Source organism: Ambystoma mexicanum, chromosome 2p (assembly GCF_040938575.1).
Source record: "Ambystoma mexicanum isolate Mex_15411 chromosome 2p, UKY_AmexF1_1, whole genome shotgun sequence".
NCBI lineage: Eukaryota > Metazoa > Chordata > Amphibia > Caudata > Ambystomatidae > Ambystoma > Ambystoma mexicanum.
Genome location: NC_090923.1, coordinates 102856682 through 102881160, shown reverse-complemented (window position 1 = coordinate 102881160; position 24479 = coordinate 102856682). Strand labels below are relative to the sequence as shown.

Sequence of the window (24479 nt, the reverse complement as noted above, 5' to 3'; positions counted from 1 at the left end):
CTAAGGCATGGACTATGCAATGCTGCAACCTCACCCACATCAGCCTGAAGCCCATCAACACCCCCTCACTGTCCACAAAACGGACTTTGATGCTCGCCAACGTCCGCTTAACTATCACCCATACAGCAGACACCACCAACCTCATCACTACACACAACCTTGACGCCATCTTCATCACGAGACTTGGCTGACACCCTCCTTCACCCACATCCTAGAAGTCTTTGTCCCTGACAACTACAGCATCCATCACAGAGACCAGCCAAATAAGAAAGGCGGAGGGCTCACAGTCATACACAAGACCTTGTGGCCCTGTACCAGACTTCATGTTGACAACATGGGCTCCTTCAAAGTCCTCTCATACCACTTCCCGCTCTCCCGATGGACAAAGTCACTTCACCACCCAAAACCGACACTGCCTTAATCAGAGACTTCACCAACCTGGTCACCACCATGTCCCTCATACACGAAAACAACATCTTCTTAGGCGACTTCAACCTCCAAGGCAACAAGGCCACCAAATCGATGAAGGAAGCTCTGCTCATCCTTCTCGACACCGTCAGCCAAACACAGCACACGAAAGACCCAACACACAAGAAATGTAACATCCTCGACCTAATCATCAGTGCACTGTTTTCCCTCCACTGCAGCTCTCCTCTTCCGCTTGACTGGTGTGACCTCTCTAGTCAAGCACTCCCATTAGAAACCTAGCAGACAGACCTTCAGGTCCTTCAAGAACTTCCCAGTGGAAGCCGTCACAGAAGACCTCGCCAACCTACAACTTACATGGACTGAACACCCCCAACCGAACTATGACTCTCTACTGGAAGCACTCAATGCCACCCTCTCAGCCTCCATTGACCGACACACGCCTCTGCAAGCAGTTTGTTCAGATGGACTCCAATAGATTGCCAATGCTACCTGTCACCTGTGGATTCCCACAGGGTTCCGTCATCTCCTCAGTGATCGTCAATCTATCTACACATGGAACTGCTGGGCCACACACAACATCCACATCAACCAATATGCCAATGACACACAGCTATACCTCAAGATCGGCTCCATCAAGAACATCCATAGGCTCAAAACCTGCCTCTCGCTGATCCAGTCTTGGATGTCCAGTGAATACTTGAAGGTTAACACCTCCAAGACACACCCAGACATACAGACCTGGCTATCAACCATGAACTCTGAGGGCCTCACACCCAACCACACCTCCTTCGCCATGGTTTTCAGGTTCCACATCGACAAACGCCTCTCCTTCAAGACACACATAGCTAGGAAAACTCAGATACACCATTCGGTGTATCCTCCTTCCGGACAGCTTTAGATACACCATTCAAGTATTGGTCCTATCCCACCTGGATGGGGCAATGCACTCCCCGAAGGCCTCCGATCATTCTCCCTTGTGCCCCAGCAAAGTGTCCTACACACAGCTGCATGCCTCATCAAGGTTCTGCACAGATACAAGCACATCACTCCGGCCCTCATCGACCTTCAATGGCTCCCAATGCACGCATGAGTCACCTTCAAGTCTTGCTGCATCATCTATAAGGCAGTCGCCCTCAAGTCACCCAGCTACCTCATAGAGAAATTCAGCATCTCTGGTGGACAGCGCAGTACTAGAAGCGAGGAGACGTGCAGACTTGAAATCCGCTGCTGCAAAAAGCAAAGGACCAGAAAGCAAGCCTTCTCTGCCTATGCCCCAAGACTATAGAAGCTCCTCCCCATCAGGATCAGACTCGCCCCACACTCCTACAATTTAGAAAAAAACTCAAGACCCACCTCTTCAAGGAGTCTCTCCTCCTCAACACATAGGCCATCAAGTTGCTCCTCGCGCCACCTGACACTCTCCTCCCAGCTGTGCCGTGTCCTATCCCCCGCTGTTTATCTGTTCAGTTGTTACCTCTGAAAAGTGCTCCGTAATGCAGCTGTAATGTTGTGCACCTCTGTAAAACACTTCCCTATGTATCTATACTGTGTATACCTCTGTAAAGTGCTCTGTTGCTTCTCGAAACTAGGCCTGCGCTTAATAAATGCAATAATAATAAAGATAATAATAATAATAATAATAATAAAAATATACCTCCTTATCTTACTTAACCTCTCTTCTCCTTTTGTTACGGTTGACCACCCCACCATCCTTGGCACACCTGCCTCCAAGGTTTCTCTAATTCTGTTCTAAAAATGGATCTCTTCATATCTGTTCAATCGCACCTTCTCTGTATCTTGGGCTAGTAACAACTCTTCTTCCTTTCCACTGCAATTTTGCATCCCTATGGTTCTATTCTCCTTTTGTCTCTTTATACTTCGCCTCGTTCATCTATCATCGCTAAATTCAGCTTTTTATTTCATTTCTACCCCCATGGCTTTCAGATCATTGTATCATTTTCTGATGGTCTTCATATTTCTCTCTTTGCCTGCTTCCTTGAAATCCAATCATGGATGTACTCTCTCATTCTTCACCTTAACATCTCAAAAAACCAAAGTACTTTTCCTTGCTTCCTCTTCTATTTCTCCTTCCCTTTCCCACCTCTATCCTTTCCATGTACTGTACTTTACTTCCACACTTCTGCTCGTGACCTTAGAGTTCCCTTCAATCAGTTTCTTAACTTCTTCTCTCATATCTCTATCCTTTCTTGTATCTGTCACTTTCACTCGTTTAACATTCAGAAAAATCACCCTGTCTTTTTCACTGCAACCAAAACACTTATTTCTGTATTCGTCTTCTCCCAACTTATTTATTGATGTGCGTTACTCATTGGCCTTGCGTTAACCAACTTGCTCCTCTTCGATCTGTCTTCAATTTCTCAATCCACACCCTCTTGCAACATGTTGAGCATGATGATTGGCTCTCCAAATTCAAATGCTGTTCTGTAACTGTACTTGGTTGGTCCACACATCTCAGTGCTGATCTGTGGCCTGAAACCTTTCATTCCTGCATCATCACTGTGTTTGTTACCACCGGTCCTCCTTCCAGCATCTCTCCGCTCCTGGCTCCAGTCCTTCTACATTTCTGTGAGTGTTCTTCTCTCCCACATGCAGACCACCGCAGAGACGTTGAGCACTCTCTTTTCACTTTCTTTTCAGCTTGCCACGTATCAAATCATTACTTATGCTTGAGTGTTATGGGCTGGAAGAACCATGCTCCTTTTAGTGCCCTGCTACTTCTGTCTTTGGTGGATGCTGGCATGCTCTGGTTCAACAAGACCTGGAAGAATCTGTATAGGTGAAGGACCGTATGGTGTGCGCTATGTCCTACTAATTGTTATAGCGGGAGCGAGCTGTGTCGCCAAAGTCAAAAAGTTGGTACGCCCATAAACACCACTAAATAGTAGAGTTTGAATAGTAGTCTGACAGACGTATCGCGCTTAGGCCCTTAAAATTCTAAACGGTTCATGTTGTAATAGGTTGTAATTCTGGAAGAATGTATTCAATTCAAATAGGATTAAAATGCATCAGTGACTTTAATCCAAAAGATGTCAGCCGACACGTGTGTCGACATATGCGTTTCGACATATGTGTCATTTTCAAGACTACAATACTTTAAACCCCAATTGGGTTGGAAGCAGCTAAATCTGTGGGATAAACCCGTTGGAGCCAACACGAGTGGACGTTTCAAAGAATTGCCAGTTCACACGCCTGTCACGCTACTATTCAAATACAACAAGACCTGGTGACAAATTCTCATGAAATTGAGTTTTAGAAACAATTAATTCTTGAGGAACAATGGGTTCACAGGTGTGGGCCAAACATGTGGACTTTACAAAGGCGAACTGCAGGTTGGAATTGGGGTGATGGGATGAACATCCTTGGTTAGAGATAGCTGGTGACCCTCGAAGATCCCCTTCTTACCTTTGCCAATCACGGGTGTGGTGGCACCCTGTCACTATGGCTTCCCTCGTCTCATCTACTAAACCCAAAAACGGAACTTTGTGTCACAATTTCAAATGTGAAATTTTGCATTTTTAGATGTTACAGATTGTGTTTTAAGACATTGTACTTCGAGGGAGAAGTAGCTTTTGGCTTTAACTCCCTTCTCTGCAATTGTGGCCTTATTATGACTGGTTTTTAGAATCATATGCTACAGCTTGGATGCAGATGAGTCATAACCTTTATCTAGCTCATCGGAGTCATTGGCCCTCATCATAAGGATGGCGGAATGGGTTTACCGGCACCGGTAAAGGTGCCGGTAAACCCATTCCTGGTCTCCTCGCGGGACCCGCAATGGGCACCTGGAAAAACCAGGCGTCCATACCTGGTCCCGCGAGGACACCAGGGAGCTAGCAACGGGCCCATCATTAACAGGCCCGTTGTTAGCTCCATCGCCATTCCCATTGAGCCCTATGGGGGCTCGAATGGGAATGGGGATGGACCGGGTCTGGGTTCCTCGGACGGGGAATTACCAGGTCCGCCAAGGTTGCGATGGACCAGTAAGTCCTCATTTGAGGGACCCGGGCCCGGATTGCGGTAAGGAGGCAACCATGCCGCTAAAAGCGGCATGGTTACCTCCAACCTCCTGATGAGGGCCATTGTCTGTAGATGGAGACCAGGAATTTCCCATATTCTGCTCCACTACACTGTGCTGTTTCTCTTGACTCATTATGTCATTCGACACTGTGCGTTGTTTCTCCCAGCTCATTAGTGAGTGCAATCTGCACCTCTCCCCCTTAAGGCCCACAGACACTTCATTGAGCCTCCTTCGCCTCTGACTGCTTGAATGAAGGCATGATATCAACAGCAAACACAATAGATGCAAGTTTCTAAAACCATTATTTTGTAGTTTATTGTGGTTGGTGAAATTCCTAACTGGCCTTAACTCTAAAATGGGAGTAATCTCGATCTTAAAATAAACAAAAGTCAGTCTAGTCAAAATAAAAAGGTCTATACTAAGAAAACCTAACCTTGCCCTCCTTCTCAAATGACAAATGTGTAGCAGGACAACAAAAAGGAAATATAGTGTCTTAAAAGAAATGTCAGAATGGCTTAGGTAACAACTCCCTTCCCCACATTCAGAAGCACCGGGTCTTGAGAGTTTCTTAAAAAGGATAGGTGGATGGCAGAGTTCTATCCGTCTTGCACACTCTGGCTTGCTGGTACAATTCAACAGTTCAGGCTTGGGCTTCAAGCTTTTGACAGTCTAATGAATTATTTAGGTGTCGTCCGACCTACCACAAATACACAGTTCTGCTCTCTGCTTTCTCATTGCCATTATTCAACACAGGCTTCCCTCTGGGGGCTCGAGCCTGCCTCTCTTTTCACATGAAACTCTTCACTTCATCACAGCTCAGTACAGGCTTCCCTCTGTCAGGCTCAAGCCTGTCTTTCTCTTTGTGGGGGTCCCCTTCCCCTTGTTCTGTCCTTCACACTTAACTTTCACTTTACCACAGCTCAGTACAGGCTTCCCTCTGGGGGCTTGAGCCTGCCTCTCTTTTCACATTAAACTCTTCACTTCATCACAGCTCAGTACAGGCTTCCCTCTGTCAGGCTCAAGCCTGTCTTTCTCTTTGTGGGGGTCCCCTTCCCCTTGTTCTGTCCTTCACACTTAACTTTCACTTTACCACAGCTCAGTACAGGCTTCCCTCTGTCAGGCTCAAGCCTGCCTCTCTTTTCACATTAAACTCTTCACTTCATCACAGCTCAGTACAGGCTTCCCTCTGTCAGGCTCAAGCCTGTTTTTCTCTTTGTGGGAGTCCCCTTCCCCTTGTTCTGTCCTTCACACTTAACTTTCACTTTACCACAGCTCAGAACAGGCTTCCCTCTGTCAGGTTCAAGCCTGCCTCTCTTTTCACATTAAACTCTTCACTTCATCACAGCTCAGTACAGGCTTCCCTCTGTCAGGCTCAAGCCTGTCTTTCTCTTTGTCAGGGTCCCCTTCCCCACATTCTATCCTTATTTCTTTTCTGTCGAAGACTTTCAAAACTTCACATATTTTACGTAGACCACTGCATGATCATTTCGACCTCCTTTTAACAATTTGACAATCAACAATCTTCACAACACCAATGCTCTTTGGTACTGGTTGTTTCCTTATTCTCTTTCCTTTGTGCCCTTTTGGCATCTTTCAAAGTTCACATCTACCACCAATACTTCTTGGTACATGTAGTTTTACTTTTGCCCGCTTGGCATATTTCAAAGTTCATAGAGATTACTTTTCACTTAATCAACTCTGTTTCGAGATCCCAGTCACTTTCTTGCCTTCCTTTCACGCTTTCCACAATTAAGAACCTATCACATATACTTTTGAATGTGCGATTCCTCTTTGCAGGACCACTCTGTTACTTTATATACTTTTCTCAGTATTAAATCATTGTTCTCTTCATTACGCGTATTATCGGCACACACGCAACTTCCAACTCTTGTTACATGCCTCCTCTGCTCTTATGACAAACCAGGATTTTGCTTGCCTTCAATAACTCACTGTTTGTGTTAATTGGGCTTCTATCTTCAATGCTTTTGCTGTAGTAATCAAGGCTACTACCAACGCCTCCTCGGCTCCTTCCCAACTCCACACTTCACATGCGAGGGTAGCAGGACACCTGGACACTTTGAAGGTTTCTCTGTTCCACTCACTCATTTTCGGTCATGGAACGCTTACAGCTTCCCAAAAGGATGGAATTCTTGCCTGGCTCTCTCTCGTTCTCTGCAGCAGCCAATCAGCCCCTTGGCCGTCCAACTTCCATAGTCTGGTTCACATCAGCTTTAAAAGAGCTGTTCCTTCTTGCACCCAGCCTCGCTCAAAGCGTGCCTGTGCGCGCCACCTTTTATTCTGACAGGGAGTGTTAACAAGTGGCAGGTGTAATTCGTATTACGTGCCTGTCTCATCTCATTAGAGGGACAGAGCCATGGCACGTCAGTAGAGGTAATCCTCCTGGCCTCATTCCTCATCTTCCTCGGCTTAGTAGTGTTGTTAATGTGAAGTGGGGAGGAATTATGGGAATTGTAGTTCCCATAAAATTAACAGGGATAGGGGTTAGTTGGGTTAAGGATAAAGGGGCATACCATGTCTCACCATCACGTGCTTCACCCCCACTCATTGAGGACCCCCTGCCCAGATGATCCTCGCTCGCTTGTCCACTCCCAGGGTCAGAATCCAAAAGTGATGGCCTTTCCATGGCCACCTGAGTATGGGATCCCGGGGGACTAGGCTGTGAATACCGCCTGGTTTATCACACTGCATACATGTCAATAATGGGTGATAGGTTGCTGACCCACACCATTATGGATGAGCCAAAGCTGGCCCATTGAATACCTGACTACCCTCGCCTGTATCGTGCAGAGTAATTACTTCTGGACCAGCTGTGCTGGTGGGGTAAAAAGGTTTTCATTTGTGTGTGTGATGAATCTGATGGCGTCATCACTCCTTTCTCAGCAGTGACCTCTCTCCATGTGGCCATGGGATGGCAGCCACTATACAATCCTGACCCTGGGTGTGGCTATGATAACATGGCGGATGCAACCCTCAAGGGAGTGCCAAGGCATCATTGGACGAGACAAGGTATCCCCCTTTTCCTTTTATGGATATCCTCTCCATTTCCCATGCCTTAATGACAAATTGACATAACTCCCTTCACCCACCCATTGAAGCTATTAAGAATACCTTCTCATGCTCTGTATATAAGTCACTGAAATCTGACTTCCCGTTCCACGAATGTAAAAGTAGTGTGACAGAAAGATGAGGGGTGTAATGAAGATCAATAAAGGCCAGAAGCAAAAGCTGCGCTCTAGTGGTTGCAAGCACCTAATTGGTGCCAGGACATTTAAAAAACGAACCAGCTGCTAGAAGGGAGACTGGCTGGTAGAATCTTGTTATCTCGGTATTGACCGAGGAACCACCATGCTGCTGGGAGAATCATGGAGCCAGCCGGCTCACATAGAAGGCCAAGGAAAGAAGACGGTAGAATCCGGTCAGCCGTGAAGATGCAACGAGAGGAAGAGAAGGGAAGACTTCCTGCCGGTCGTGGGTACCAGAGAGCAGCATCCACAATGCTCAAGCACAGAGACGCCTATAGCAGACAAGCTGGAGCCATGAGGGACATAGAATCCACAAAGCGAGATTGGTGAAACTGGGAAGAAGAAACAGGACACCAAAGAGCCGCTGCAGTCTTACCATGGGAGAAATGAAGCATGCCACTGAGGGATAGTCAGTCCACAATATGGAAGCTGGGACACAGGTGCACTTCTGAAACCCTACCAAAGGCTAATACGAATAAATGAAGCATATAAGACAGAATGTGAGACCCAATTATTTCCAAAAAAGAAATAATGGAATAAATACAAGTTATTGTCAAGTTTGCAAGTGTGTCAAGTGAAACACATTAGAAAGTCCTGGCAGGAGAGTTTACCAGGCAGATTCAAGTGACACTATTATATGTGTACTTTCAAGTTATCTTTATAAAGCAGAGTATTGTTGAAAGCGAGACATGGGGGTGTGCCTACTGTCCATTTTAGAAAACTACCAGACCACTAATCATGCCCTTCGACCACTGTGCATTTGAAAACACTACCAAGACCACTTTGGCCATGGCCATGGCCAGTGAGGATGGCCTATGGCCATTACCCCTTTATATTTTAGAGTGAGCAGTCTATATTTTAAAACATTTGCAACCCATCGCTCAAAGACGTTCATCAATAGCAGACTGATTTTTACATGTTTTGACAGTGGTATTGTTATGTATAAAAGATGGCGGCTGTGAGAACTTTCTTGCCACATCCTGGCACATGCTCATGACTTACTTGCCCTCTCATTTCATTGGAAAACAAAATCCTGATATATGTTTGTGGTCTTGGGGGTAGGTTTCTGCACTAGGAACATGACCACCTGAATAAAACCCTGATAGCCAAATATTTGAGCATGCTTGCCAACCTCCAAAAAAACCCAAGGGGTTCCATCCAGCCACTGAAAAGAAATGACCTGTCCACCCACATGTGTCCTTTACTTTTGCCCTGAAAAGCAGCCACAATCCGGGAAGAATAACTGCACCAGTGTCCAGGATTGCAACCTCTCTTGCCACATCCTGGGCAAATACTTAGGACTTACTTGCCCTCTCAACATTTCCCCTCCATACCGGTATGTCTGGCTTTCAACAATACTCTGCTTTATAAAGATAACTTGAAAAGTTCACATACCACAGTGTCACACAAATATATAAATATATACAGCTATGTTAGGGAAACAGTGTACAATTGTGGCATTGATTGATTGATTGATATTTTATTTCTATAGCGCTCGTACACAAGTGTTTCAGAGCGCGACAAGGCAAGGGAGGGGAACAGGGGAGAACAAAACAGCGATCTTACTAGGCCCAGTGACATTGAGAACGCGCAAGTGCATGGGAGAGTACCCAGAGTACCCTCCAGTACCCATATTGACGAGGAGACTACGAATACCAGAATGTAGTTCTGCAAAAGGCAATAAAATAGTCTCTCAAAGAGCACTGGGTACATAGAAGATCTTTAAACCATATTGGGGCATATTATATATAAATAATACAATAAAAAAAATTTTAAAGGCACGTTATGGTTACAAGTAAAACCAAAAAACCCTTGAAATTCGCCAGTTATGGTAAGCTAAGCAACCATACCTTGCGCCACCTCCGTGCACTGATAAGACTAATGCCCAGGACATCAAAGATGACATCAAAATGTCACAAAAATGGTTCCTTTATAAGCCACCTTTCACAGTTCAAAAATAGAACTGAAAGATTTCACAGGCCCCTGTGCAGCCTTTATAGTCCACGGACAGCGTGGTAGTCTGTGGACATCAGAAAAATTCCAGGCGTGGGGTGGGGGCATGGAAATAATTTTAATTGTTTTGCATTACAAAATGGCGGCTCTTAAAAGTACCTTTTTTGTGTTTTTGCATTTATATATATATTTTTTTTAAATATTGGGTTTTATATACTGAACTAAGATACATTTAACTGAACTTCATTATTTCTTCTATCTTTCATAAAAACTGCTTCAAAGCATTTTGAATGTTTACCAGAAACATCTGATTACCCACATCAGTTAGATGGACTCCATCTCTGTGAAAAATGTTGGCTATATAAAATGTAATGTTCTCATTATGAAAAGATTTGTCTCTGAGCAATGCGAGAAAAGGTTATTTTCGGATTTGGGAACCTTTCCTTCAACTTTCCCAATGTCTCCTTCATTGCAAACTACAATGAAATTCCAGTATCATAACCCAGACTGTTCCCTTCACAATGAAGAATAATAATGTCTTAACTTGACCCAGCACAGCATGCCATAGTGTGATAGAAGAAGCATAGCATAGCGTAGAGTACCATAGCACAGCATACTTACATAGTACAGCACAAGGCTAATGAACATACCATAATACATTTCATAAAATAACACAACTAAGTATAGCAATGAATCAAAGCATAACCAGGCATAAGGGCGTGTCATGAACACGTGTCACTTCTTTTAGCAGTGATCTAATGCATGCGACAAGTGTTTATCTAGCCATGCTGCAAAGTGGTATGGGTTATTGAAGTACAACTATGCACGTGCTGTGTGTGTTACATGCATATCACAGAACGTTACTGCTTAACACTCATTGGCTGCCGATACAGCCTTTACAGCTGGACGATTGGCCTTGTGATTGAGTCCTTTGGCCTTCACGGACCTGAGAATGATCTCCACCTTCCCGTATCACGCGGCTGTCCATGATATTATGGAATCTATCATGTACTCAGATTGAAGGCCACTCTAGTGCAGGGGTCTGCATCCTGTGCCTCAGCCAATGCTTTCCCCATCCATCCCACTACTAGCCTGTACCAGCAGTTGCTGCAGCACCAAGCATGTGACATGGAGCAGCAGCAGTGTGATGGGCTAGTGGTGGGTCGATCTAGGTCTAGAACTGAACTGGCCCGAGCCGTGGCACCCGCACTGCGGGCGGCGGCCGCCAGCCCCGAGGCCGGCATTATTGGGCCAAGATTATTTGGGCCCTGGCACTTATTTTTTTACAAATTAATCACTGGTTGTTCCAAGTAGTTTGGGACCAGGAGCATAGAGTGTGCGTGGAGGGGCCGGTGGGTTTTGTTGTCTTGTACTGATGGGCAGATGGGGTGGGCCAGAGGAAGAGTAGCATGGAGCTTTGATGGCAGCATTGTTGATATGGCTGATCCCGGAGTCTGGTGCGGTACAGATGGGCATGCGCCAGGGCATGCGGTGAATAGAGAGTCTCACCTGATCCGCAGGTAATCTGCAGTGTAACCAGTGCAAAGGAAATTGTGAGGAGGTTTGAGACACGGCCTACGGACCCTCATTGTTACCACAGCTACTTCTTCTCTAGGCTCCCACCAATGTTTGCACACCTGCTTACCCAAGATCACCCTCTGCTTACTTTTGTACAATCCCCCCAAGGGAGATACCAGCTACCCCCTATGCAAATATTGTCAAAAACAGAATCTCACATCCTTATTGCTGCAACAGCTTACCCTCGCTCACCAACCCTTTACTTCAGTTTGTCATACTGTAAGCCATTTCCAACCACTAATTCATCCATCCACCCAAACAGCCTTGTTCAGTGATTCCAGCATCCATCATCCCACCCATACATCCATAGCCACACACTCATCCATCCAACCAACCATGCCACCACATTGACACACTCATCCACCCATAGAACCCTATTCACTGACTCATCCATCCATCATCCCACCCATACATCCATATCCACACACTCATCCATCCAACCAACCATGCAACCGCATTGACACACCCATCCACCCATAGAACCCTATTCACTGACTCATCCATCCATCATCCCACCCATACATCCATACCCACACACTCATCCATCCAACCAACCATGCAACCACATTGACACACTCATCCACCCATAGAACCCTATTCACTGACTCATCCATCCATCATCCCACCCATACATCCATATCCACACACTCATCCATCCAACCAACCCTACAACCACATTCATAAGCATCCACCCATACAGCCCTATTCACTGACTCCTACATCCCTTATCCCGCCCATAGAACCATATTCACACACTCATTCACTCATCCAATCATCCATATTCATTCATCCACCCAGACATTCACCCACTAATCCATCCACCCAAACAGCCATATTCGCCCATTCATCCATCCACACATGCAAGCAAATGTATTCACTCGCCCATCATTACATTATATGGACCAGCCAGAGTCTTGGGAAGTAGTGACATTGCAGGGAGTGTTCTTTAGGTAGTAAGGTGAGGTACAGCATGGTATTTGCATCTGCATTGGTGGTGGCAGAGACATAGACAGGGTAGAACCTGTGCGGGCAAGACCCACCCAACATCTGCAAGTGTCCGCTTAGCAGCGCTGTGCGGGCCTTTACAGATGTTAATGTCACTGCGGTGGGCCCAACGACATTAGCTTAGTTTAGGCCCCGCTTGATAGACAATACTGGCTACGCCTCTGGTTGGTGGAGGTGTGTCGGGGTCTTGAGTAGTCTGATTTCGGGTGCAATCCAGGGCTGTGGGCAATGAAAGGAATGAGTGAAGGTGCAAGCGGGACAGTGTGTTAAATCCTAAGAAAACTCGTCCATTGAGCTCCACATCAAAGACCCAAGGCAAAATGCTGCTGCGCAAGGGAAGAGGCGCCAAGTGTGTGCAGAATGAGCAGGCAGGCAGCCCAAGAACCAAATGAGATCTGGGCCAGAAGGAGGCAGAAAGGGGGGCAGTAAGGCAGGCAATGTTGGAGGGAAAGTGTGACCTTTGGAAAACGCATTAGAGGGGCCGAGGCATAAGTGATCCATGTGTGGATTGGAACGTCGGGAGAAGCACCAGCTGTATGGGACCTGGGGGATGGAGGGTGTTAAAGGGGAGCCTCATTCAGTAGGAATGTCAGCAGAAATCAAAATGAGGTGACACTGAGGGAGTGGCGTTTGAGTGGCGGATTCCATTGGCATGGACAGGGCAGCAGGGACACATAGCTGCTGGATAGTCATGTGCAACGCGGGAATTGAGCTTTCGATGGGAGTCGTTAAATTCTTGGTCCATGGAGGACGCATGTGGAGTGCAGGCAACAGAGCAAGAAGACATGATTGGAGTTCTGACAAGAGGGGGGACCCGGATGCTGCTTAGCATATTCGTTTGATGGTGGAAAGTGTGGAGAGAGGAGCAGGGATTGTGACACCACCCTGACAGAGAAGTGGTTAGGATGCGAGGGGTTGACAATTAGGATGTTTGTGTTGAGGTCGGAAGAGAGAAATGTAAGGTCAAGAGGTTTATGGTCTTTCCATCGAAAACTTTACAGCAAAGGTTGTTTGCATCGAAACCTATCCAGCAAAAATGTTTGCATCAAGTGCAATTTTTTAATTTTTTTTTTGGGGGGAGGCCCTTAACCGGCCCCCCTTGTTTTTGTCTTAAAAACCCACCCCAATGAAAATTAACTCCTTTACTTAACACACAAGGTCATGAGAGTTGCCTTCAGCTTGAGTGTGGAGGTTATGGTCAGAAAGTAGGAAGTCAAGTTAACACATTGGTGGCTGTTAGAAATATCTGATTGGTTAAGGTCGCCCCTCTGAGCAATGGGGCATTGGACGGAACTGACTCACGTCAGAGGTCAAGGTCAGCAAAGAGACAGTCGATGCGTAAGATGGGTGTAAGAGTAAGATGATAGTGAGGGGGGTGTAGGAGAAGCTGAGGGCGAGCATACCCAAGAGGACCATGAGGAAGTCAGGTGGGGTAGTGGCCCCTAGGGTAGAGGGGTGGCCCTATTACTCTTTAGGGGGACTCTGCGGCCTCTTTTATTGGGTCAGGGTGAGTGAACACAGGAAGCATTGTTAGTTTGGAGGGCTGCAAGGGTGGCAGTGTCTTGGGGGACAGAACAGGCTTCAGGGATCCCATGCCTGTCAGGTGGGGGTTATTGATTTGGAAGTGGGAGTGAGAGAAAGGTTTTGTTTTGGAGACAGATTGGGTGTTACAGAGCCAAAGAGTGAGAAAAGAAGGAGTGGGTGGGGCGATGGCCTAAATGAGATGGTGGAGGCGTGAGGGATAGATGAGGTTGGAGCTATGAGGAGGATGGGTCAGGTGCCTTGCGGGCGGTGTTAAAAGGGAATTGGGAGTGAGGTGGTAACGAGTAGGGGAGGATATGAGAGTGGGTTCATTTTATGTTGGATTAGTGGGCAACGTGGAAGGGTATTGTGAGGCACAAGGGTAGATTTTAAGCGTATAGAGGCTCTATGCTGGTTAGGATTTGAGCAAAGTGTTTGGGAATGCCCGGCTTAACGGGAACAAGAATAAGTTGCCTACAGCCTGTCAAACCCGGTATGCAGTGATTTTAACGAAAACAAAGATAACAAAAACATGTCGAAAAAAAAAAATATATATATATATATGGGGATGGGGATAAGGGTTAAAAGGTGTGGGGGGTAGGGAGTAGGGTTGGAAGCATGGGGAAAGTGGAGGTTTGAAAGAAAATTCGGCATGTGATTTTGTTTGTAAAAATTTCATTCGTTATTTTTTTCATTCGTTCAAATCACATGTAACCGTCATGCCCTTTGCTGGGACACCGGATGTGTAGGACGCCTAGGAGAAAAAAAGTTGCAGACCATGAGGATGACTCACGTGGTTCAGAGGAGCCAATGGGTGGGTGGTGGCAGGGTGTGTGTGTGTGTGCGCGTGTGTGTGTTTTCATTGGCTCACACCATGGAAACCCCAGCAACACACATACTTCAAAGTAGAGACTGAATTCATGACATGGGAAAAATAAACCAGTCCGCACAGTTATACTACACGAAGATACATGGCCATTACATTTAACATAATGCAGGTCGGATTGCCATTCCAAGGCAACATAGATGTTGTCGTATGTGTGGGGAATTGCAATGACAAACTATAAGGGATCTTTGAATAGAGTGTATGAGTTTATAGAATACCTCTGCTAATATAATCATGAGTTAGGAAGTCATTGTGTGCACACTCTGTGCTATAGCTTTCTTCAAGGTAACGATTTTAATGTAATGTATAAAATTGTAAAACTGAATTATGTTATTTTTAAGAGAATGGAGGATTTATATATATATGGTGATGAAGTGGCTTTATGTATTTTTGTATCCTTTTTATTGTATGGTGTGATGGATAATTTGCATATGCGTATACATTTTTTTTTTTTAGTTGAGGTATGCTAATTAAAAAAATAAACAATATAAATAAACCGATTCCGGATTCAGAATGTTCAGCAATTCATAAAAACAACGAGCACCTGAGCACGCGGAGTGCTGGACAGTTGGCGTCGTGTGCAATGTCCGCGATCCCTTTCAACACTGAGCACCTGAACAAACAGCAGGCATGGCGAGGAGCCAGTGTGTGAACACAGCCAACTCGGAAACCCCTTCTTCCGGCAAACGGCCCTCTTCCCACATCTGCCAAGGACCAGATCCTGGTGGGACGTGCTGCAAAATGAGGGTGGGAATGAGAGAGAGGGCGACCCAGACAGACAGACAGAGCGCCTGGCCGTGGCACTGTGTGATCGTGGAATGGGGCCTGCCTTCGAGGCGCTTGGGCTAGAGGCGTGGGGAGGACACCAGGCGTTTCTTTGGCGTCCAGTGCTTGGTGATGACACTCACGCCTCTTGCATGCCATGAGATGCGGCTGCATGTGGCTTCAGTCTCCGCCTGCTCCCTGCAGTAAACTGCTCAAATCCTACATTTCAACACAAAACACGAATACCAACTAAGCCACACACACAGGGCACTTGCACCCTTCACAATAGTCATCCAACATCACTGGCCAACAAGGTTTCTCTTCAAGCACACATGCCTGTATGCACTTGACACAGACAACCTAGAAAATGATCTCCAGGCTGGGCTCCCCTTTCATCATACTAACCTCAGCCAGATCCGACAGAGAGCTGGAGGCCAAGCACATTTTAGCAGAGCCTGGTACAAATGCCAATGACATAATGGAACACAGCATGAACATGAAACTGTGCCCAGGGGGAAGGAAGCCCCCGTCTCTTGTTTGTCCAGGGAGTCTCCATCCATTCCGTCACCCTCCCAGACTTGGCTGTCTTTGCTGTCCAATCAGAAGGACTGGAGTTGTGCCCATTGGGAAAATGATGCCTGGGAATGCTTCCTCTGGGATTGTTATAGCCTCTCCTTATCTCAGAAACATAGGCAGCATTATCGGAGGCACTCACATTTTTACCAAATTAACCACAGCGCCATGGCATGTCTGTCTCAGTGGCTCTTTCCAGTTTTGTTAACTTGCTAAGCACTTTCAAGGGAACTGTAGCCATGCCAGTTTTTCATAAGTTATTGTTATTTGGCATTTATATGGCGCCCTATATATCATTGGTAGGATCTCAAAGCACTTGTTGGTTGGACGCCCCTGGGGACAGTGATATGATATGATAGTTTATTTATATAGCGCCAATACACAATGTGTTTCAAAGCGCTTCAAGGCAAGGGAGAGAGCAAGGGAAAATACAATGACATTCTTACAGGCCATGAACATTGAGGATGTGAAATTAACTATGGTACTCGGCCTGACGAAATTTTAGATAGTGCAAGAGCTAAGACATAGATAAGGAAGGGAGGGGGAGAGTGGGAAGGAAATGGAAACAGACCGGCGACTACCGTACTAGGCCTGACGACATTTCAGATAGTGCAAGAGCCAAGACATAGATAAGGAAGGGAGGGGGAGAGTGGGAAGGAAATGGAAACAGACCGGCGACTACCGTACTAGGCCTGACGACATTTCTGGTAGAGCTGGAGAAAACAAAAGGTGAGGGAGAGGGGTGCAGAAAGGGAGGGAAGGAACAAAACAAGCGACTATCATACTAGGCCTGACAACATTTCAGATAGTGCTGGCGGGGGGGGGGGGGTGATATGGCTTATGTGCCCAAATATCTGTAATGTAATGTAATATGTAAACAACAACTCTACAGTATGAAAATGACATGCAGCCAACCACTCCCCACCCCCCTCACCATCACAGTCTGGTTTGAGGGCTGCATTGTGGATGAAGGACCAGTCTCAATGCACAGACCGCAACTCGCAGTGCTGTGCACCCCAAACGCTGGCTACCCACACCCTTTACAGAGCCCTGCTGTTCTCGAGCTAGGTCCGCACTTTAAACAATAAAATACATGGATATAGTGAGCTGTAGAATGGACCCCAAACAGCATACTGCTCATCATCCCATGTGCCCCCCTCCCACCCAATGCATCATGCAAATCCTTGGAGCCAGGTCGCTGCTATGGGAAATATAATTAAATAAATATATAATTTCCAGGATCATTCTAGAATGTGCCTAATCATTTCTATGAAATCACTGGCTCATCGAGAAATCTCGGGGTGATGCACATGTTATGGGCAGGCACTCTTCAATGAATTGGCAGGTAGCTGGCAGGGCAGCTGGGAGGTAAGGTACTCTGACAATATGCCTTACAATCTATGATGCCAAAGTATATTTAAATCTAACGAAAGCAAATCATGGTTAACATCCTGACAACATGTTATCTGAATTAATTACAGACGGGATGTGAAACCTGAATAAAGTTGGATGGGGTGCCAGAAAAGACAAAGGGTACGTGGTAGACGCGGCCGGGAGGATAGCTCAGGAGCAACGCGTTTGTCTTGGAAGCGATACACAATGCCGCCCTACACAGGTTCGAATCCTTGCGCAGGGCTTAGAGACTGAGTAATACAGAAGTACAATAATTACTGCCCAGGTCTGAGAGACTGGTCTCCGGGAGGAAGTAAAACCTTCCGTACAATAATTCCTGTCCAGGGCTGAGAGACTGGTCTCCCGGAGGAAGTAAAACGGAAGTACAATAATTCCTGTCCAGGGCTGAGAGACTGGTCTCCCAGAGGAAGTAAAACGGAAGTACAATAATTCCTGTCCAGGGCTGAGAGACTGGTCTCCCGGAGGAAGTAAAACGGAAATACAATAATTCCTGTCCAGGGCTGAGAGACTGGTCTCCCAGAGGAAGTAAAACGGAAGTACAATAATTCCTGTCCAGGGCTGAGAGACTGGTCTCCGGGAGGAAGTAAAACCTTCCGTACAATAATTCATGTCCAGGGCTGAGAGACTGGTCTCCCGGAGGAAGTAAAAAATAAGTACAATAATTCCTGTCCAGAGCTGAGAGACTGGTCTACGGGAGGAAGTAAAATGGGAGTACAACACAACAGACACAGGAGGGAGCAATAGAGATCTGAGAAGTACAACAGAGCAGGGGGGAAGAAGGAAGGGTTGCTGGGCACCCTTACACAATAGGGGGACAAATCAAAACGTTTGGACCATAGTTAAATAAAAATTGGCAAAAGCCCCTGTACACGCATTTTCAAATATCTGATATAATTTACACATATAATGTATGCAAACACATTGAGCAAAAAAAAGAAAAAAAAGAAATATTAGGCAAGATAGCAGGACTTTGTCAAGGGGTGGTTTGAAGTCAAGAAGTGTTTTTAGCCAACACTAAGCTTATACAAAAAATAAACAATTAACGACTTTAATCAGCGTTCTTAATAGTGCACAAATTCGAGAGAAACATATATTATGTACACACAGTTAATCCAATTAACCATTTTTTCTAACAAAAAAATCTGTTTTATTTTGTTTGCACTACTAAAATTAAAAATAATTTTTAATGAATTAATATGGAAGGGGAGGCAACCTCGAATCGCGCTGACCACGCTGCAGCGATCGATCTGGGAGGGTGTATCGGTGTCCCACACCTGAAGTCCTACTACTGGGCCAGTCAACTAAACATTGTCAATGACCTCCTCCATGGGGACCGTCACCTACCACACATCAGACCAGAACTACCCTTCAGGCAAGATACCCCACCACTCGCAACGATGTATCAAAGCCTATCCAGACCCCCCGCACAGACAATGTCCACTCACATCGCAATCGTCTGGCGGCAGGCACACAAGCACATAGGCTGAGGCAACAAGATTACCATGGCACAACCACTATGGAATAACCACATGCTGACGGAAGTGTGGAAGCTGCCCGCCTGGACCCGGTGGGTGAGGGCCAGAATAACCACGATAGGAAATATCTTAACAGAGGGCTCTATTCTCTCGTTTGAAATGCTCCAGCAGGAATATGGTATTTCGGCAGCAGAACACTACCATTACACACAATTATCGCACGCACTTAGTGGCCACAGGCAAGCACTTGCTGATGCGCCAGACTACACACCCCTGGAACGCAACTTACTTCCACAACATATCACCACCAAGGTGACCACCACCCTATACAAAGCTATTAACGCATTTGCTACCCCAGAGCTGACCAGCCTCAAAGCCAGATGGGAGCGGATGTCGGGGACATTGAGCCTGAGGACTGGATCCAGGTTCTCATGCATCCACGTGAAATCTCTACAGACTCCAGAATAAGACTGGTACAGCTAAAGATACTACACAGGGTATACTACCCCTGAGCGGCCCTTTTCGGTTGGGGAAGGGCAACGGAACCAAACTGTTTGAAATGCAGAGGGGAAGAGGGCACCTTCATCCATCTCCTTTTGGACTGCCCTAAAATCAAGACATTCTGGACACAATGCTTACAAATTTTGGCAAGAGCACTGGGCCTCACGATACAACTGCGACCCGCAATAATGTTACTCGGGGCCCCAGATGAGAACATCTCAAACGAATGGGGGGGTATTCTTCTTTCCACAGCAATGGGCCTGATAAAACTTGACATTGCGTAGAAATGGGGAGCCCCGGAGTGCCCGACAGCGGCTCAGTGGTCCAACGAAATGGACATCTGCACGGCAAAAGAACTCAGAATTTATACAGAATGTGGATGCCCGGCAAAGGCCACAAAAACCTGGGGAAAATGGGAAGAACGTGTGACCTGAGATTGCTCTGAGGGATGGGAGAGCGGGAAGCGTAGGAGCACAACATGGACATGGCAAAGAACTTATTGCTGGACAGGTGACGTACAGAGTGGCAAGAGACAAACAGATCGACGATCGACCCGGAAAAGGGAAACGGAGGGTTGGGGGAAACAGTTGGTATGTTGTATGAATGTTTTAAAAAAAAAACTTTAAATAAAATATGTTATTAAAAAATATATATTTAATGCACCCATAAGACCAGGATTTCAGAAAAAAACTAATACTAATTTACAAACAGTTAAAAACTTCATACTACCTCATAAATCAATCCTAAAACTTTATTACATATATCAAGTAAATGTTCGACTTCATTATTCCTGTCATAGCAGTAACATCTTAGATATGAATATTACTCAGGTAGGTTCATATGTAGGGCATTGAGTGCATAAAAAGCCACTGCATCTTTGTGTTCATTGCCCTGGTCCTGTAGATTTAAACACACTGTTGTGCCTCTTGTGTGTGCCTCTTTTATAATGAGGTGTGGTTTAATAGGTTCCCTTCTGAGATCATTATGCTTTGCATTTGTGAGAAGCAAACACGTCAAATCGTTAACGCCACCCACTATAGAATCCGACTCCATTCTCCCTGCCCCCACCTCATTACAGCACTACGATCTATCCCTAATCATCAATTATTGCCAAGATCAACCTCCTCAGATCTGGAGATCCCCTCGTGGACAGATAAGGCTCTCCCCAGAGGGAGGGTGTGGGGGCTGAACTGCTTCCGTAGTTTCAAGGAGCGTAATTGGTTGGCAGTAAGCCAATCATCTACGTTGGAACCTGCTTCAGCGGCAAACCGAGTAGTCGCTGATTCATGCCTTTTGAAGGGAGAACCTTATGGGAGGTAGCACCTGCAGCTTGGTAATTCAATTAATATGTTGAAACCAAGCATATTCATTCCTTTTTCTAACTTTCAACTCCTCAGCAAACACATAGCATAATATTTCGATTAGTTTAAGAGTTTTATTTTCTTATCTATAAAATAAGGTTTATGGTTTTGTAAACCAAATCACATAAATAAAAAATAAAATAAATACAAAATACAACCCCTATTTGACTTCATATTATAATATGGCATTAGTTTTTCTACAGACTATACTGGGGGGGGGTGTAATGGCCCAGCAGCCTGAGTTAAAGGCCTGAGTGAACCAAGGGTTTTTAGCAAGGGCACCAGGATGTTACCCCTGGTATACCCCTTGAAATGGGTTACTAATGCCATTAGGACACTGGTTTGCCAAACCGGTAACCCGGGGTGCCGATAGCGGTGTCTTTCCTCGTCCCGTTCTTTCATAGAAAAGACTGTGTAGAGATGGCCGCCACGGAGCTGGAAGACGGGGCTCCAAGCGGAGCCCATCTTCCATTTCCATGGCGGCAGGAAGAAGGAAGTCGGAGAAGCAACTGCGGTGGCGGGCTGCATCCACCTCAGCCATCAGATAAGTGGGGGAAGATGGTGGGGTGGAGGAAGCAACCGCTAGTCTGATCAGAACGCGGGCTTGGATCAGCCCGAGATCTGAGCAACCTGATTGGTTGCATCCTCCTCCCCCGTCCCGACCCAGGTGTTAATGAAAATAACCATCATGGGATTCCTAGCAGGAGGAAAGCAACATATGAAAGACTAAGGAACATTTTCCAGATCTCACTGGTGGCCTAAGTGTTTCTGATCTCAAAAAGGCCAACCTTTGAAAATCTAACGAAAGGTGGGACATGGATTACACAAAACTAGGATTTCAGGAGAGAAACAACCAACATCACGAGTGGTTAAAAAGATCTGGAAAAGCGGTCTAGGGGGTGCAAATTAAGATCCTAACAAACCAAGTGTAAAGTCATACATTAGGGACACAGGAGTGCTGAAAAAACATTGGAAGTAGGGGGTATCTGGTCATCTGGTCATTGCATCGAATGAAATAGCATTGAATGTCATACCAGAGAAAAAAAAGCATCGGAAAAAAAGCACTGAATGCTTTTTTTTAAAACAAGGTACAGGGTTTAGTTTAATTTAAATGGGTTTTAAAGGTTAGATAAAGGACAGATGGGGGGGACACCCCTATTAAAAAAAATGAAAATAAATGCCATTTTATGGGGTTTTTTCGATGCTTTTTTACTCTGATATGGCATTCGATGCTATTGCATTCGACGCAATGACTATAAACCAAGTAGGGGGGTGTTTAAATTCCATTGATAGTGCAGGGATTCTGTGACGTATTGAAGTGGGATGCACAAGAGAGAGCAGGAGAGGGAGGAAGTAGAGGAACATTGGGGCTCATGGAGAGCGGCAGTACAAGCCGAGAGGAGGGTTGTGTCGGTATGGGACCCATCTCTGGTGCAGGAGACCACATCTCCAGAAGTACAAAGGTGAAAAGTAGAGGGTTTAGAAATGTGCTTTGAAAATGCTGTATAGTGAACATTCTCCAGTTATTTAAAGACAATGCAAACATGTATATGAGAAGAGGCATGGAGGTGTGATAGACACAGTTATGTCCTTACAGAAAATAACCTCATAGCAAGAAATAAGCAAAGAACACAGACCGGCACATGTATGCATGGACAACCTGTGTTATTCAAAAGTGGTGAAAATAAACACAATGGACGATTTGGGAACACACATAAGCAAACGTGTGCCAAAATGTGAATGGAAAGTTGTCTCTATGGTGTCGGAAGTCTGGCAAATGAGAAAACTCCATGGTCACGGATGACCTACAGTCTATCAAGTTCTATATTTGAATATTTGCCAAACAGTATGGTCTCAAACTAAGGCCAAGTTGGCCGCTGTGGTTGTATGAAAACCATAAATTTGCAATACCTTAATAAAGTTGAGTTGTTTTCATAGGTGTACACCTTGGTTGTGCTGCAAGGTGGGGTGCCGCCCACAATTCTATGTCTCTCCGCCCTAGGGACAGTCCTGTAAGGAGGGTCGCACAGGCGACGACGATTCAATTATTAAACCACAATGCAAGTTCTTCTTCACTCCCTCGTTTGTTCCCTTATACTTACCGTACAGCACCTGTTAGAAACGAGGGAGGAGGCTGTCCTTGCGCTCAGTCAGTGGGTCAAAAGGATGGTCCAGTGAATCAGAGAGAAGGTCAAACGTCCCACGACAGCACCAAATGGATGACTGAAACGGATGCCTCTGCGGGCATGGTGGTACAAGCACAAACAACTGGGTGAGCGTGCTTGATGGATGCAGCCGCAATCAGGTCAATTTCCCCTGACACCTGTCACTAATTACAGAGACGACTTCCGAGGGCAAGAGTCAATAACATCTGATTCCCTGAAGCAAATGAGTCTGTGCAACTACTGCCAATGCTAGTCTGTGCCAGGTTCCAAGGTCCAGAGCCTTCCTTAACCCTTGTTTTCAGCATTGCAGGGCGGGTTCATCCTCCACTCACAGCCCTTCAGTGTCCACTCACAGCATCTCCAACCCGGCACACAGTGCGCCGGAAGTCGATGACGTGGAACCCTAGAACTGTGTTGCCTTATTTCAGTCTCCTTGCACCACACCCCCTCGATGCACCTAGCAGTTCTAGGTGCTTGCATGGCTAGGAGAGTGATCCAGAGGTGGTGCTCATGCTTCTTCCGCCACTTGACACTGCACTCTTGCCGCTGGGCATAACTGCAGGTACGCCAACAAGGCTTGCTTGATATTTGAACAGCCTGAACACTCTTTCCCGGGAACAAGCTGCTCATACTCCTGGCAAACATTGTACATAATATGAGTTATCACTTCAGTGCTTGTTTGAACGAAAAAGTATGCTCACCAACCGGGCAGGGCAGTGCTGCTTTTTACACCCAAGCACTCTTTGCCACTGAGTAAGTAAAAGCCCTTCATTCTGTCTAAACCTTGGCTTGGGAGCTTCTTGTCTATACAAGATCCAGTCAAGACCAATTGAAAGGTGGGGGCAATGGCAAAGTTTGGGGTAAAAAAATTAAATACCTTTCCATAGACCATGGACAGCTTTGCCCCGGGCCTACGAGATGCCCCTGCGGAATGAATGGGATTTTTACTGTACAGAAATGACGCATTGATGCCTTATAAGCTTCTGTTTGTACTACTTTGGGCCAGAATGTTCTCGTGCAGCAGAGTTCTTTGCTTGCATCTTTATGTTTGTGCGATTAAAACTTGTTATCCGTGCAAGAAATCTCTTGGCCTTTTTTCCCTAGTGGGTTGTATATTTTCCCTGGCATGAGCGTACATGGGCATGCTTTTAATGGGCCACGCCTTGAGCTTTGCGGACCAAATGAGGGAGGAGTCTGTGGAGCGGCACCAAGCGGCCGTCTGGGGAGCGCCACAGGGAATCAACTCCCAGGCTATACCTATGTTGAGTCCAGGGCACCTTCTCAGCTTCATCTTGGAGAATTGCCAGACTGGTGAGAGATGGGATGGGTTACTGTGCAAATGCAACACAAACAAGGCATTCATTAGGAGCCAGGGGCCCTCTGAGGAAACAAGGCAGACACGATATAGAGGAGCAAAGGACGGTTAACCAATTAAGTTATGTGACAGTGTTTTTGTATTAAGGAAAACCCAGCAAATATAAGTTAATGGTATCTAAGTGAAGACGCTATTCATTTTGAAGTAGGACTGGCAATGATCTTGAGGAAGTGGTTA

The 24479-nt window shown here is 45.9% G+C and overlaps 1 protein-coding gene across 1 annotated transcript in view; it reads right to left on the bottom strand.

Moving 5' to 3' along the window:
- Positions 1–23297, bottom strand: part of SLC26A6 (solute carrier family 26 member 6) — a 453283-nt gene extending 429986 nt beyond the window's left edge. The window contains exon 1 of the mRNA XM_069643342.1: positions 22865–23297. The gene's annotated coding sequence lies outside the window, so the exon portion shown is untranslated. The remainder of the gene's footprint in view (positions 1–22864) is intronic.
- Positions 23298–24479: the final 1182 nt, after the last annotated feature.